This window comes from Apteryx mantelli, chromosome 9, assembly GCF_036417845.1.
Source record: "Apteryx mantelli isolate bAptMan1 chromosome 9, bAptMan1.hap1, whole genome shotgun sequence".
In the NCBI taxonomy this organism is placed as follows: domain Eukaryota; kingdom Metazoa; phylum Chordata; class Aves; order Apterygiformes; family Apterygidae; genus Apteryx; species Apteryx mantelli.
The window spans coordinates 7,912,439-7,925,692 of NC_089986.1; positions in this window are offsets into that span (position 1 = coordinate 7,912,439).

Below are 13,254 nucleotides of genomic sequence, written 5' to 3' on the forward strand. Positions count from 1 at the left end.
CGTGCTCATGGAAACTGGGCCGCTGACTCCACTGAGAATAAGATTAGGGTTTATAGCACCAAGTGACAGAGTTTTTTATTTTAGAGCAGTTCATGTTTGAATGAGCTTCTAAGACTCCCAGTTCTCTGCAGAGCGTTCGAACAAGAAGGTTGATTACTACTGCCACAAACCACTTGGTATATATACTTTTTTTTAAAGGACTCCCATCTCCTTCCAGAACAGAAAAATGTAATATGATCTATTGTCATCTAACACTTCTGTCAGTCTTCTGTCTCTTTGTAATAACTGAGTCTGCTTCACAGGGAAAGAGATATGATCACTGTGAAATGTGTTTCAAAGATTAAAAAAGAAGCCATTTGTAAAATTGCGCTGTCAGAGAAAATACTGGTCAAATTCTAATAAGGTTCTTGACTCTCGTATGTGCTGTTTTACATAAAGGTAGTTGGCTAAAAAGCAACAAGACCTGGAAGATTTTATAGTGTAAGGGAATGAAACTGTAGTTTCCATCTCTATAACAGCTGGAACAAATGAGGTGAAATTCCAATCTTATTGGAATCAGTGGTTGCTTTCCTGTTAGCTTGGATAAGGTACAATTCATATGTAGTTAAATGCTCTGGAATCAACATGTACGTAATGCTAAGTGCCTTATCAGAATAACATTTAAGCATAAGGGAACATATCATTAAGTGTTTTCCTAAATGGGATCCAGGCAGTCCATGGATTTTTGGATGAGGTTGACAGTGAAATTTTCAAAGCTGATGAAGTGTTTTTGTACGTAGTGATCTATGCTTTTGCAAAATGCAGTTCATCCGAGGAACTTAAAACAAAACTCAGCTAATCATAAAACTATTTTATTAACTAGGTGATATTTGGAGCCATCAGCTTGTAAAATTGAGACACCAAAAGCCACCCATCATATAATTTTCTAATTGTCTATTTAAAAAAACCCTCTAAATTTCAGTCTTTGTAATATTGATGTACTTACACATACAAAACAAGAAATGTATGTAAGTTAATATATGTAATAAACTCTATATAGAACAGGACAAAAATTTAAAGTCTCTAGACCTAGCTGTTTGTATAATCGTCTGTTGGGTTAAATAATGTCACTGGCCTGCAGATCCATACGTAGTAGTAATCACTGTAATTGCGTTAGCTTAAAGAAGATGGATTTAGCCTTACCTCATGAGTGTGTCATTAATAGGACAATGTTGTTTAGGGTTGTCAGGAGAATCAATATTGAAATACTGTTGCACTAGTCACTAATATCAGTAGAAGTAGATGCTTTCTGATGGGTGGTCATGAAGGGAGATACATGACTTGCAGAGAAAGAAGTACTGTAAAATATAACATACCTTTCCTTGAAAGATTGGGCAATGGAGAAATACTTTGCATAATTTAATGTGCTATCTGAGGGTAGAGGTCTAGGGAAGGAGGGATGAAGTTGACATTTTGCAGTTATACTGTGACATACATTTTTTCATAAATCTTCAGTTGTAGCTTAATGGAGTGTTGTATTTTGGACACCAGTGTTGCTGTTCTGTGTGTGCTGACAGCTCGTTATGTGCTTATTGTGGTAGGTGATGGGATGGGTGTTGAAAGCTCTGGATTTAGCAGAGAGAGTGTTTGGTACTGTGTTATGATATAATGTTGGATCTGGTGCTTACTTCAAAGTTTCAGGATTGCATCAACTTACTGTCCCGCCAGACTTGATTTTGTCCAGTGTTAGTCATGCCAACTAATGCAAATTTTAACTGTGAGGTAGATTGCTGGAAGCAGAAATACCTCCCAAGTTTCCATTCTGCCACCAAGAGCTTAAGGTGTAAAAATTTACGGCTGACTTGCCCAACTTGTGCCATCGTGGCGTGTTCAGTTATGGATCTATGAGGCTAGCTTAATGTTTTTCATTTTCTAGACTTGCATGCCGTTTTTCATTTCAGTACAGTTTCGAAGTGTAGTGGTGTGGAAATGGTGTGTCCCCTATCTCTTAAACATTGTCGAACTGCTGCAGAGAAGCCTGGGGTGAGGGGGGAGATAACTGAGCTGGTACAGACTGTGTTGCGTTCTGCCACCGGTTCACAGGGGTAATGAGGGCTTCGGGTAATTCCAGTTTATTCTAATGAGTATAATTTTCCGTGTGGTCAACAAAACAATTATATGGAACTTTTGCTTTGAAGTAGTTTTGTGGGTTTTGCATATTTTGAGGTTACTCGTGTTTTGTGATAATTTATTGAAAACTTTAGCATTAAGACAGTGCTAGGCTTCACTCCTGCAATCAGTTCAATGGCTGCTTGGCTTTTGGCTTAAACTCTACTTCTTGCCCAAAGTGCTGTTAAAAACAATCTACATGTGCATGCTTGGACTGTCGGGGACTATAGCTGAAAGGTAGTGTAGTCCCAGGAGATGATCAGAAAATAGCTGTTGAAGGTCAGTGTGGCTGCAAGGAAACACATACGTATTTTCAGGAAGTCTAAATAGTTAAACTGTTGGATAGTTAGGCTAAACATTATGGTCTACTTAAACCATGCATGTTGCTTAATTATAAATATTTTTTTTCTTATAAACACCTCTTTACATAATATGTTGTGTACAGAGCAAAGGCCCTCTTTCTCTTTTTTCTTGCTTGTGCTGCTGAAGCTGTAACTATTTTGCTACTACAAATAATTATTAACTTTCTGATGTTGTTTGTACACAAGGAAAGAAATTGCTGAAAAACAACCCCCCCCAAAGTCTGTCTAGTATATGTACCTGTTTGTTTTCATATCTGCAAAAGAATCAGGAGTTAAAGTTTAGGAAAGCAAAGCCTATAAGAGTTGATGAAAATTCATTCTGTTTTACAGAGTAGAAAGTATTGTTATCCTAATTCTTTAGAGAAAGAAAGAACTTAATAAAAAAAGAAAGTCAGTACTTTTTTTTTAAAAAAAGGAGGTAGAATGTGCAAAAAAAAATACACAGGTGGATGTCACTAGCCATTAGAAATAGTTGAAAAAATGTTTGCAGATAACTGTTCCATGCATGTTCTTCCTTAAAATTCTTTATTATATAATTCCATAAGAAGAATGCTGAGGGACAAAATGTGGTGTAGAAAGTCTTACCAAAATTATTACTATTTTTTCCTTGCAAGTAAAGCACTTGTCATTCTTTAAGTAGTCTTTTTTCTTTTTTAGTCACAGCATCGTTTGCAGCAGTGTTTAGGTAAATAGTTAATGGTAAGGAAAAGAAGTACAAAAATGGTTACTGCAATATCCACTTATGGCACCCTCTTCTTCATTCCCATAAAAATTAATGATTTAAGTTCTCAGTCATGAAGTTATTAATATGAAGATCTTTTTCCACTATTACTAAAGCTGGGTGTTCTGGAGACAGTCATCTTTTATTTAATTTTTCCTTTATTTGATTCAAAGTTCCTGCTTAATCTATGCCATCTTGTGTTCTCTCAAAAATACAATACATATATTTATGTATAAATACAATCCAGTGAACAGGGGTCAGAATTTGTCACCTCACCTTGCTTGGAGTGGCATCTAACTGGGTTCCTCTACAGCAAATGGCCAAATGCGTGGCCCCACTTGTTTCAGCTTGAGAATTTAGCTGCGGTGGAGCTGTGCTAACTGCTTGAAGGTGATGTGGCCTAATCGTTTCCAAGGGCTATTTGCCAAACATGGTCCTGTTCCCCAGAAACTGGGGGCAAAGTGACAAGGCTGAGATGAGCTTGCTTTAAGATGTATTTTTGCTTGAGAGAGAAGAAAAGCCAAGTAAGGCAAAATATAATGTGTAAAACGGGTATATAACTGTAGGAATAGAAAGATAACTAACAAATGTTTTTATTACTTAGTTTTAATTTTATCTTAAACCCTAAAATCAGGCTGATGAAATGTTCCTGTTGCTTTGTTGAAGAAAGGCTGACTTGGATCAACTGTTGTTCTCCGGTATTATTTTTCCCAGTGTTGCCGTTGCTGCTAATCTTGCCTGTCACTGCTTTCCCAGATGTCTTTTAAATCTCATGGCTTTTTTCAGGCTTGCTGAAACAGAGACTAATACCCTTTTCCCTGAGGTATACTTCTGACTGTTTGCTTCTGCTGGAGGGAAGAGGTGAGAGATGCAGTCTGCTTAATGTATTTACTTGAAGTTTTTCTCCTTGATGATTAGTGCTTGAGCTTACTAAAAGTGTGAATCCCAAACTCCCTTTAAAATATAAGCCAGCAACTCAGGCTTAAGTAGTGGTTAAGTGCTTCAAACTCTTCTGTGGATGGTGGGAACTTGAAAGACTTGTGTTATGACATGAATGTCCACTTTCTTTTACAGATGGGCTTGATAGGATAGTTTCCTATACCGGCAGCGGGTTATTAAAACATATGTTTAAAATGTGGTAAAATGGTTTTAAATTACTTTTAAAGCATTTCTTATTTAGAGATGAGCTATCTTTTTTATGTACCCATCAAGCTGTTTGCAAGCGTAGCTGGATGCATGATTCTTTGGGCTAAAAGCTTGCCTGTTTATTTTGCATCCAGATGAAAAGATTGCTATTGAACTCTATTAAAAGATAAATTGCATGACTCTGACATGCCAGTTAAATTTTTTTTTAGGAGTGTTTTCTGCTCTTAAGAGTGCTATCCATGCATACACAAACAGGAAAGGAGATTGGTAAAGGAAATGGGAATGTAAGACTCCATGGCTACTTATCAGCTAGAGCTGAAAACTAAAAAGTCCAATTTTCGTGTGTTTCTTCAGAGTTGTTTGTCTGTAAAAACAGAGTTTCGACACAAGAACCTGAACTGAGCAATTCAGCTGACTGAAGCAGAAGGAGACCCTTGCAAGCAAACAGACCCTTGCCCATATCGCACTTATTTGCCCTTCCTACCTTTTTAAAATGTCATAATGCTCAGAACAACCATGTGATAAACTGCAATGTAATAAATTCACTGGTTCACCCGTTTTTGTGCGAGTGCACAATACTTATCAGCTTATGTATTCAGTATAGGTTTTTGAAAGATTTGCAAGTGGGTCACAATATTTGCTTTATGGATGGATAAGGAGAAGAATGGGGGGAAAAAGTGTGGGTTAAAAAAAATGCTTAAAAAGACCAGCCCAGAATCATGGAAACCACAACTTACTGTATGCCCGTGACCACAGGCAAGTCCTTCAGTCCTTTTTCAGTCTCAGTTTCTATTTAAAGCAGTACTGGGAGAATAATATTTCTCTTCCACACAGTCTGATTTGGGGGAAAATTATGTTGACAAATGACTCATTCTGGCAGCGTGGAAATACAGAAGGCGTGCAGCAAATTGCAGTGACGTCCTTCTTGATTGTGGGTGGAGGAAAGGGAAAGAGCATCCTTGGTGCAAAGTGTTTTGATTTGGTTATATTTTTTTTTATAGAACTACAAGATGAAAACAAGGCGTGAGTGGCTCCAGGGTTGTTCTTTGTGTTGAATAATCGAAATGCGATTGAGAGGCAAAACAATCTTTTAGCTGTATTTCTTCTTATAACAAGGGTTGGGAGGAGAGAAGACAACCCAGATTTTGTGCTCTTGAGGTCAGTAGTAGTATAACATCAAAGAGATCTCAAGTGTTTATTTGCTTCAGGTAGAGCAGTATTAGTAGAAGTAAAATGAAGGATGTTAATTAACTGAGAGATGTGAGTACTTGCTTAAGTGGAAGGTGGCAGTGTTGATTTGAGGAAACTGGTGTGTTTGGGGCTAGTGAATGTTTTGCAAAACCAGTGAAGGAGACATGGGAGGCTGGGCTTTGGGGAGAGTGACTGACAGCATGTGGTGCATAAATGTTGGAGTAGATTTTCAGCCTCTCTGTTTTCCAGCCAACTAGCTGCACCTGTAGGGATGCCCTGTATCAGCAGCTGTTCCTGGCAGCCAAAGGCTTAAAGGGGCTGTAAAAAGTTGTGCTCTGCATTCAGTCAGGGTAACTGCTCGGAAGACTGCATTCTTAGTGGAAATGCACAGGTCAGTATAGTTACTGTCGTTTTTTTAATTTCTTGGTTATAATTTTTTTGCTGTTGAATTTGACTGATTCTCTTATTTCAAAGAAACAAAATTGCTCAAGAAAATCAATTGTATGCTAAGACGCAGCAATATTAACACTGACAAAACAAAACACTTTTTTTCTGTAGCTGAGATTTTGTGGCGTGTTGGTTATTGTTTTTTCGCAGAGGAAAAAATAGAAGGTTGTAAAATTCTGTCGTCTTGCACGTTTAATGGAAACTGTCCACTCTGAGCCATGAATAAATGGAACACACACACTATCAGTAATGTTTTTACATGTAATTACATCATTTGAGTTTTAGCATCTGCCTCCTTTTTAATTTGGCAAATTACAATTGATACAAATTGTTATGACAATGGCAGTAATTGCAGATTGATAAATTAGAGGAACAAAGATGCTGGAACTAATTTGATCACTTCCCTAAATCATCTCGAGCTGCAGTTGTACTGAAATGTTGCCATTTCTTGATTTTTGTGCAAGTTCTTTGTTGCTTCCATGCTGCTTTTCAGTATTCTGATTTCAGCCCGCCACTATTTTAGCATGACATTTGGCCTGGAGTTCCCAGCTAGGAATGAGAAGAGCTATTATTGGTCCTTTCTGCGCAGAATAGTTGGGCAGAACCTTTCTGTATCCAGCCACTGTTGTTCTCACTTTTCAAAGAGCAATCTCTTTGATTTGGAGAACATTTGACCATCAGAGGAAAGCTGCAGGCAATACAATTTGCCTTTATAGGAGTTGCGTAGAGTTTTGTTGGGGTGTGTGTGTGCGTGTCTTCCTTGTTAGCTTTTGAGAATGATCTCGTTCACTTTTTGGTACACTGTAGGATCCCTTGTTGAACTAGCTAGTTCCATTCTGACTTGGAATGGACTTACCAATATTGAAAAACTGGTAGTACCTAGGAAAACACCCTTCTTTAGAAAGCTTGTCTCATTTTATAATGCTTCTCTCTAGAACTGTATAATGGAAATCAGTTTCCTCTTTCCCATGCAAGATATGTGGTGGTCTTTCTACTGGAAATCCTTCATTGCTGCTTCTCAACTCAAAGCTAAAGGAAGACGCTTAAAATTTGAGGGTAGGAAATGCATCCATCAGGTGGATGCACCCCCTGCAACTCCAGGCCTTGTTTTTTCTTGTATTTAAGCATACTCACCAGCTAGCAAAAAAGCAACCCTTCAGAAATCTAACAATGACTTGCGAGATTGCTTAGTAGAGGGGTCAGTGAAAGCACATCCCAAAGGATTTTTTTAGATGTTAGAACGCTTCTCATTTTTATTTCCTCCTATCAGAGGACCCGCAGGAAGGATTTCACTGGAATTTGGGTGTATTGTTCCTGGCAGGTTTCATCTGGAATTTGTATTTTTCAGTTCTTGAGCATGTATGAAAACTTTTTAAGCTCTCTTGTACCCTGGAATACTGTAACACAAATAAACATTGTAAGTAACTGAAGATACTGCAGGTAGCAAAGAGAATTGTTTCTCTTATTAAAGAGTTTTTTCTTTTTCTTTTTTCCTGCTAGCATTCCAAGATTTCACTGAAAGAATAAGTATTTGAACTTTGCTCTGTACACTGTTTTGTCAACTGTTGAGTTTATTGATGTGTTCTCTAATTTTGACCCGGAATATTCAATATATTGGGCTGAGACAACTAAAGGTTCACAGATGCACATGGGAGTGGTCTAATTACTGTATCAAAGTAATAACTTTGTTCTTATTTAGGACCATTATGTTTTCTACAAAAAGAGCTATTCCTAATGAAGGATGAGATTAATGAAAGTAGGGGAAAAACTCCATGCTAAATAGTGATTGGTTATTGTACAACAGTAATCTGTATTGCAGTATATATTAATATATTCAATTTAATATTAAGGTTTCAATTTCAAATTTGGACAGGTTAGGATTTTCTCTCTTTTATCTGAATACTATGTATTAACAAAAAGCATGCGTGTTTGTGGCTGGCAACTTTTGTGGGCATGCTGTAAGATTTTTGGTGGGCCTTTTCAGGTTAGATAGGCATCACAGAGTTTTAATACATTTTCTGAACTCCCATGGCCAATTTGTCAGAGATTAAGTCTGCAAAAATCAGTGGCGTTATTCTAGAATAATGTAATATGGAAAAATCTGGTATCTAATTTGCAAAACAGGGCATAGAATCTGTTGTATGGTATTTTCTATGAGTAAGAAAAATGACTTGTTTGCAGGGTATCTTGGATAGAAATAGTTCTAGCCAAAATCAGTGGAATTCTGCTAGATTTTTGTCAGAATAAGAGAAGAGAATTTTGCCCCTTGTCCCATTAGGCTGGCCTCTTTCATCCATCATAATACTAGGTATTTCTTCAACTTTTCGCAGACAGCTTGACAAGGTATACAGCAGTACAATGACTTTTCAATACAAAGGTGCTTTTTTGATACTGTTAAGTACTTAAAATAACTGTTTGATACAGTTACCTTTATACATAGTGGTTTGTCATTCCAAGCTACTAGAAATAAATTTGGGAGCAACAAAGTGCGGTGGTCTATTGGAATAGCATCTTTATTTGTTAAATCTGATTATGTTAAACATTGTGATAACTGAAGAAATTAGAAAGCTCTTTTCCTTTAATATTCCATTCTTGTGTGCACGCATGTGAGCACATCTTTGTAGAAGGATGATGGTGGCAGCGCAGTTTAGAAACAGAGTTGGGACACACAAACGTTTCCACAACTCATTTGGAAACTCATGCTAGTTTTAAATGAGTTAATTTAGACACTACTGACAAGATTGCTTCAGCTGTATGGGCCTGACTTTGGGCTGCAAACCTATCTGAGCAGCTGTTTGAATACTTGAAAAATTGGCCTAAAGTCCCAATGTTTGGCCTACTTTTGAAATCCAGTCCTGCATGATGTATGCTGTAGTAACTTCCATTCAACAGTGAAGATGAACCTGGAAAATCAGACCCTAAAAGATCTGCAGTTTTTTCCCCATTGTATTTTTGTTGCCATTTTTCATGTGTTTTGAAGGAAAGGCTTGTCAGCATGGAGATCTGCATCGCAACAGATGCAGTTTTTCAGCAAGAGGTCTAGTTGCTTTATTATTAGGGCAAGTATGCTGAGAAAAGGGACTGTTGCAGTATGCTTGTTTATAGACGATTTAGGTACTGCTTTTGCCAGTTTGATAAGCAATAATTAGCTGGACAAGAGGCTAAAAGCCCCATTTTGTGGAGGATGTGTCTGAGTTTGTATGCCTTTTGGATACTACTTTGGAAAAAGAGCTAAATTGGTACTGTGTTCTGATTTCTGATACTGTCTGCATCCATGTGAAAACTGCAATAATGTGTGCTTTTTGATAGCTTCTTTTACTTTCTTGTTAATGAAGAAAAACCTTCAACTCTGCTTTCAGTGGGGGAACAAATGTACCAAGCTAATCAACAGGCTGGAAGACCTGACCTTTGCAGCAGCTGGGCAACAAATTCCTGCAAAAGCATTGCTGGTTTTATTCAGTCCCTCCTGAATTGTTTTCATGAATTATTTTATGCCCAGTAAATTATATATAAACCAGAGGACAGCAAGCACTTGTTTGTGCTAGGATCATTCACCTTTGATCACCTAGTGTCTTGTTGATGAGAGCCCCATGCTTCAAAGTACTGCACGTTCTTTTTTTTCCTTGCGGGTGTAGGACGCTTATTAGCCTTTTGTAAGATCAGGGACTGCAAGAGTCCGTAACTGAGCACTGTTTACTGCTAAATAAAAACATGTTTTTGTTCTCTTGTAGCATAGAAAAACCTAATTTTGTTTAGCATAATATTTGAAAAGAGCACTTCATGGAAGAGGAGGAAGAGACTGCCAGAGGGAGATGCTCCATGCAGTAAGCACAGCTTAAAACTATGAGATGCAAAATATTGACTGGTTGGGACAGATATGTAGTAGGTTGTCCACTGCCTTCAGCTAAGAATTAACATAGAGAAGTAGCAAGTCTTTCACAGGCACCGAAACAGTGGGTTGATTTATGATTGCCAAAGCAAAGGAGATGGAAATCGTCCTCCTGAGAAATGAGGACTTTTTTTTTGACTATTTCAGTAGTTTACTTAGGAGACAACTTACAGATAACCCAGATTAAATGTCTTGGATATTAATAACTCATAGCTTTTAATGCTTTTGTTCTGGCTTGTCTCTTTTCTCCCAAGCCCTCATTTAATTTGTAAGACACAGGATGGTCTTTGGAGAATGAAAATCTCTTAATTGCATCAAAAATAGGCAGACAAAATAGGGCTCACCAATAGCAATTGTGATAAACTGGAGAAGCACTAAACCCTGCATAAGACTTCCCCTCCCTGCATCCAAATATTGTCAATATAATAAAAATGCTTCTAAAAACATTCAGGGGGATTTGGCAAACGCTGCTCTCCCAGTCAGTTTTGTGATAGGCTGTGGGAATTTCAGCATGTTGACAAAGTTCAGCATCTCAAAGACAGATATTTACCTAACACCTTTTGAAAAATCGCTCCCTGAGTTTCCTACCTGCAAAATGCTAGTATTCAAGGGCACTTGTGGATAAATATATCAGGACTCTAAGGTATGCAAGGATTGTTGTAGGGGATACCATAAATGCACATTATGAGTTCTGAGGAAAAGCTCCAGCCATGTTTTGTTGTTTTTTGTTATCCATGTTGAAGAAACACCATAGTGAAGCACTCGAATTACCTATTAACAAAAGATTAAAGATGTTTTATTCATAGTGATAGGTCAGCTGCTTGTTCTCTTTTATCTTGTTTATTTTGCAACCATACTAATCCATATCTGCTTGCAATAACCTGACAGCTTTTAGGAAATCATCCATGCAGGTTGGACTGTTTTGGATTATTTTGGTAGGGTGACTTCTGGGACTTGATTTTTGGGAAGCGTGAGGTACCAACAGGTTTAAGCAACATCAGTGGCAATGAATATGATAGCTGTTCTTTCTCTTTTGATGTATTATGTAAAGTATGTAGAACTGTATAAACTCTAGAGTAAAACACTAGGGTGTTTTTTTGCCCGGACAAGGCTGAGACATGCCCCTTTTTCCTGAGAATGTACCCAATAGCACACTTGGGAATGATTAAATACAGCTCACTGCAGCCTCCTGGCTCATCATACAAGTAAAGTTCAGTGTTTTTGGGGAGGTTTTGAGTAAGGGATGGAGGTGCAGCCCTCCCCTAACTGCTGTCAGTCGTGGGTACAACACAGTGACCGTTTCCAGCTTGGGTCGTGTGCTTGGCCCGTGCTGCGCTCTTGCCCTCTCTTAGTTAAACTCTAGTTGGTTAACTTGCATGGGTGTTACACCCTGGAGATAGCCGTTGAAGAGCATTGTTCATTTAAAAAAAAACCCCAAAGCCTGCAAAGTCTCTGCTGCTTTTCATTTTGAAATAAGAAAATGATCTTGGCACGAGGCATTTCCTGGGGATTAATGACTGGCTGGGGTTAATGGCCCTTGGCCATGCTGTGGGCCATCAACTCCTCCCTGCTGGTCATTAATCTGCAGGAAATGCCCCATGCCAAGATCGTTATTGTTGTATTTGGGCTCTTTGAGAGCCGACTTCAGGAACCCGCACTGCTCCAACGTGTGAGAGCCTGCTGGGTTTTCTTACGTTTCAGCCCTCCGCTTCCCCCCACCCCCAGCTTATCTGAAGCTTCCAAATGTTTCACTTAATGGAAAGTGACTGCAATGCTTCAGGTCCTTCAAAAAAATATTTCACTGAGCAACAACCGTGGTAATGCTGAACTTTATATGGAGAAAATAAAAGTTCTCTCTAGCAAACAGTTCTGGAAGGAGTATATCCTTGGCGGTAGCCTGTGCCTTTTAACATAGCCTAGACCAACAAGTAACGCGTTGTACTTGGCACGGGAGCTTGGAGACAGTCCTGAGACAGTTCCTCTGTGCTTTCTCCTGTAAGGTAGGACTTGCGGGCTCGTGGTCTGCATAAGCTGTGAACTACTTGTTCAAGCAAAGATCATTTGCATTTTAAAGAGATACTTGCTTTTTTGGGGGGAAATTTGAGTGAGAAGAAATGTACTAAGCTTTCATCCCCGACGGTCTGTAAAAAGTAGGTTTTTGATATGAACAGTGCTCAGTCTCCCCATGTGCTTTCATGTTCAGGATGCACAACATTTTTAAAGGTTCTGCATAATAAGTTAACGGAGTTATGCTGTGTTCTGCACTGAAATCAGTTCAGGGTTGAGTACAAAATTGTGGAAAAAAGAACACTCCTTTCTTCAGCTACATAGGTCAGTTTAGCTTTGTGGCCTTGAAATGGCAGTTCATGACTTGTTGTCGTGTTTCATTATAAAGTAACTACCACTCTTCTACTTATTATCAACAATTTGTTCTTATTAGAAGATTATATTGGAAGTAAGGTTATAGGGAAGTGGAGCTCATGTGACAAGTAGCAAATGCAGTGCTGAGGTATTCAGATGCTGATTAAAATTAGTCCTATCCCTCTGTCTGATATCCTGCATGACTGTTTGTTTTATTTCTGCGAACTAATGAAAGTAAACATCTTGCTGTCATTTTTTTCCTTTGCTGCTTAAATGCTTTTTCCTTGCTCTTTTCTTCCTTTCTCTCTGGCTTGATCTTAGGTCTGTAATGTCCCCTGCTCTTTCCTTCAGAAGCTCTGGAAATAGGCAGTCTTTGCTCTACTCTCCTCCATTTTCAGATGTAGCATGCTGTGAAGCTGCTTTGGGTCAACAAGAAACCTTCATCACGGGCATTTCAGATCCTGAAAATGCCATAGTGTGTGTGAGATTTGAAGACAGCAGAAAGCTCAGCAGACTGTCATGTCCGCATAGACCTTTTGATGGATTTAGTGGGATTTCAGTAAAGAGAGGGAGAGACATTTTACGAGGACAAAAGGTCCTGGATCAGGTCTACATGCAAGCTTTTACAGATCATCAAATTCAGTGTGGAATTTAAAATATTTGAGAGTAAAAGCATCTTTGCAAACCACTCCTCATGTCTGCAGATCAAAGCTTATTCCTGTGATCTTAAAGGAAACTCTCTGAAGCCATTTACTCTACCTGGTGAATAAGAACTGCCAGGCTGAAATATTAGAAAATATGATGCAACAAAAAAACCTGGGCTTACTAATACTTCATAAGTAATAACACTGTTATAGCTACCTAGGTTGTATTTTTATTCCAGAAGAAATGATAATTTCTACTCCCTCAGTAAGGAATGATAAGTCGTACTCCTCCTGCAACCAGGAGGAGAAAGCCCTTCAAGCATACTCATTACCTGCCATGTTATT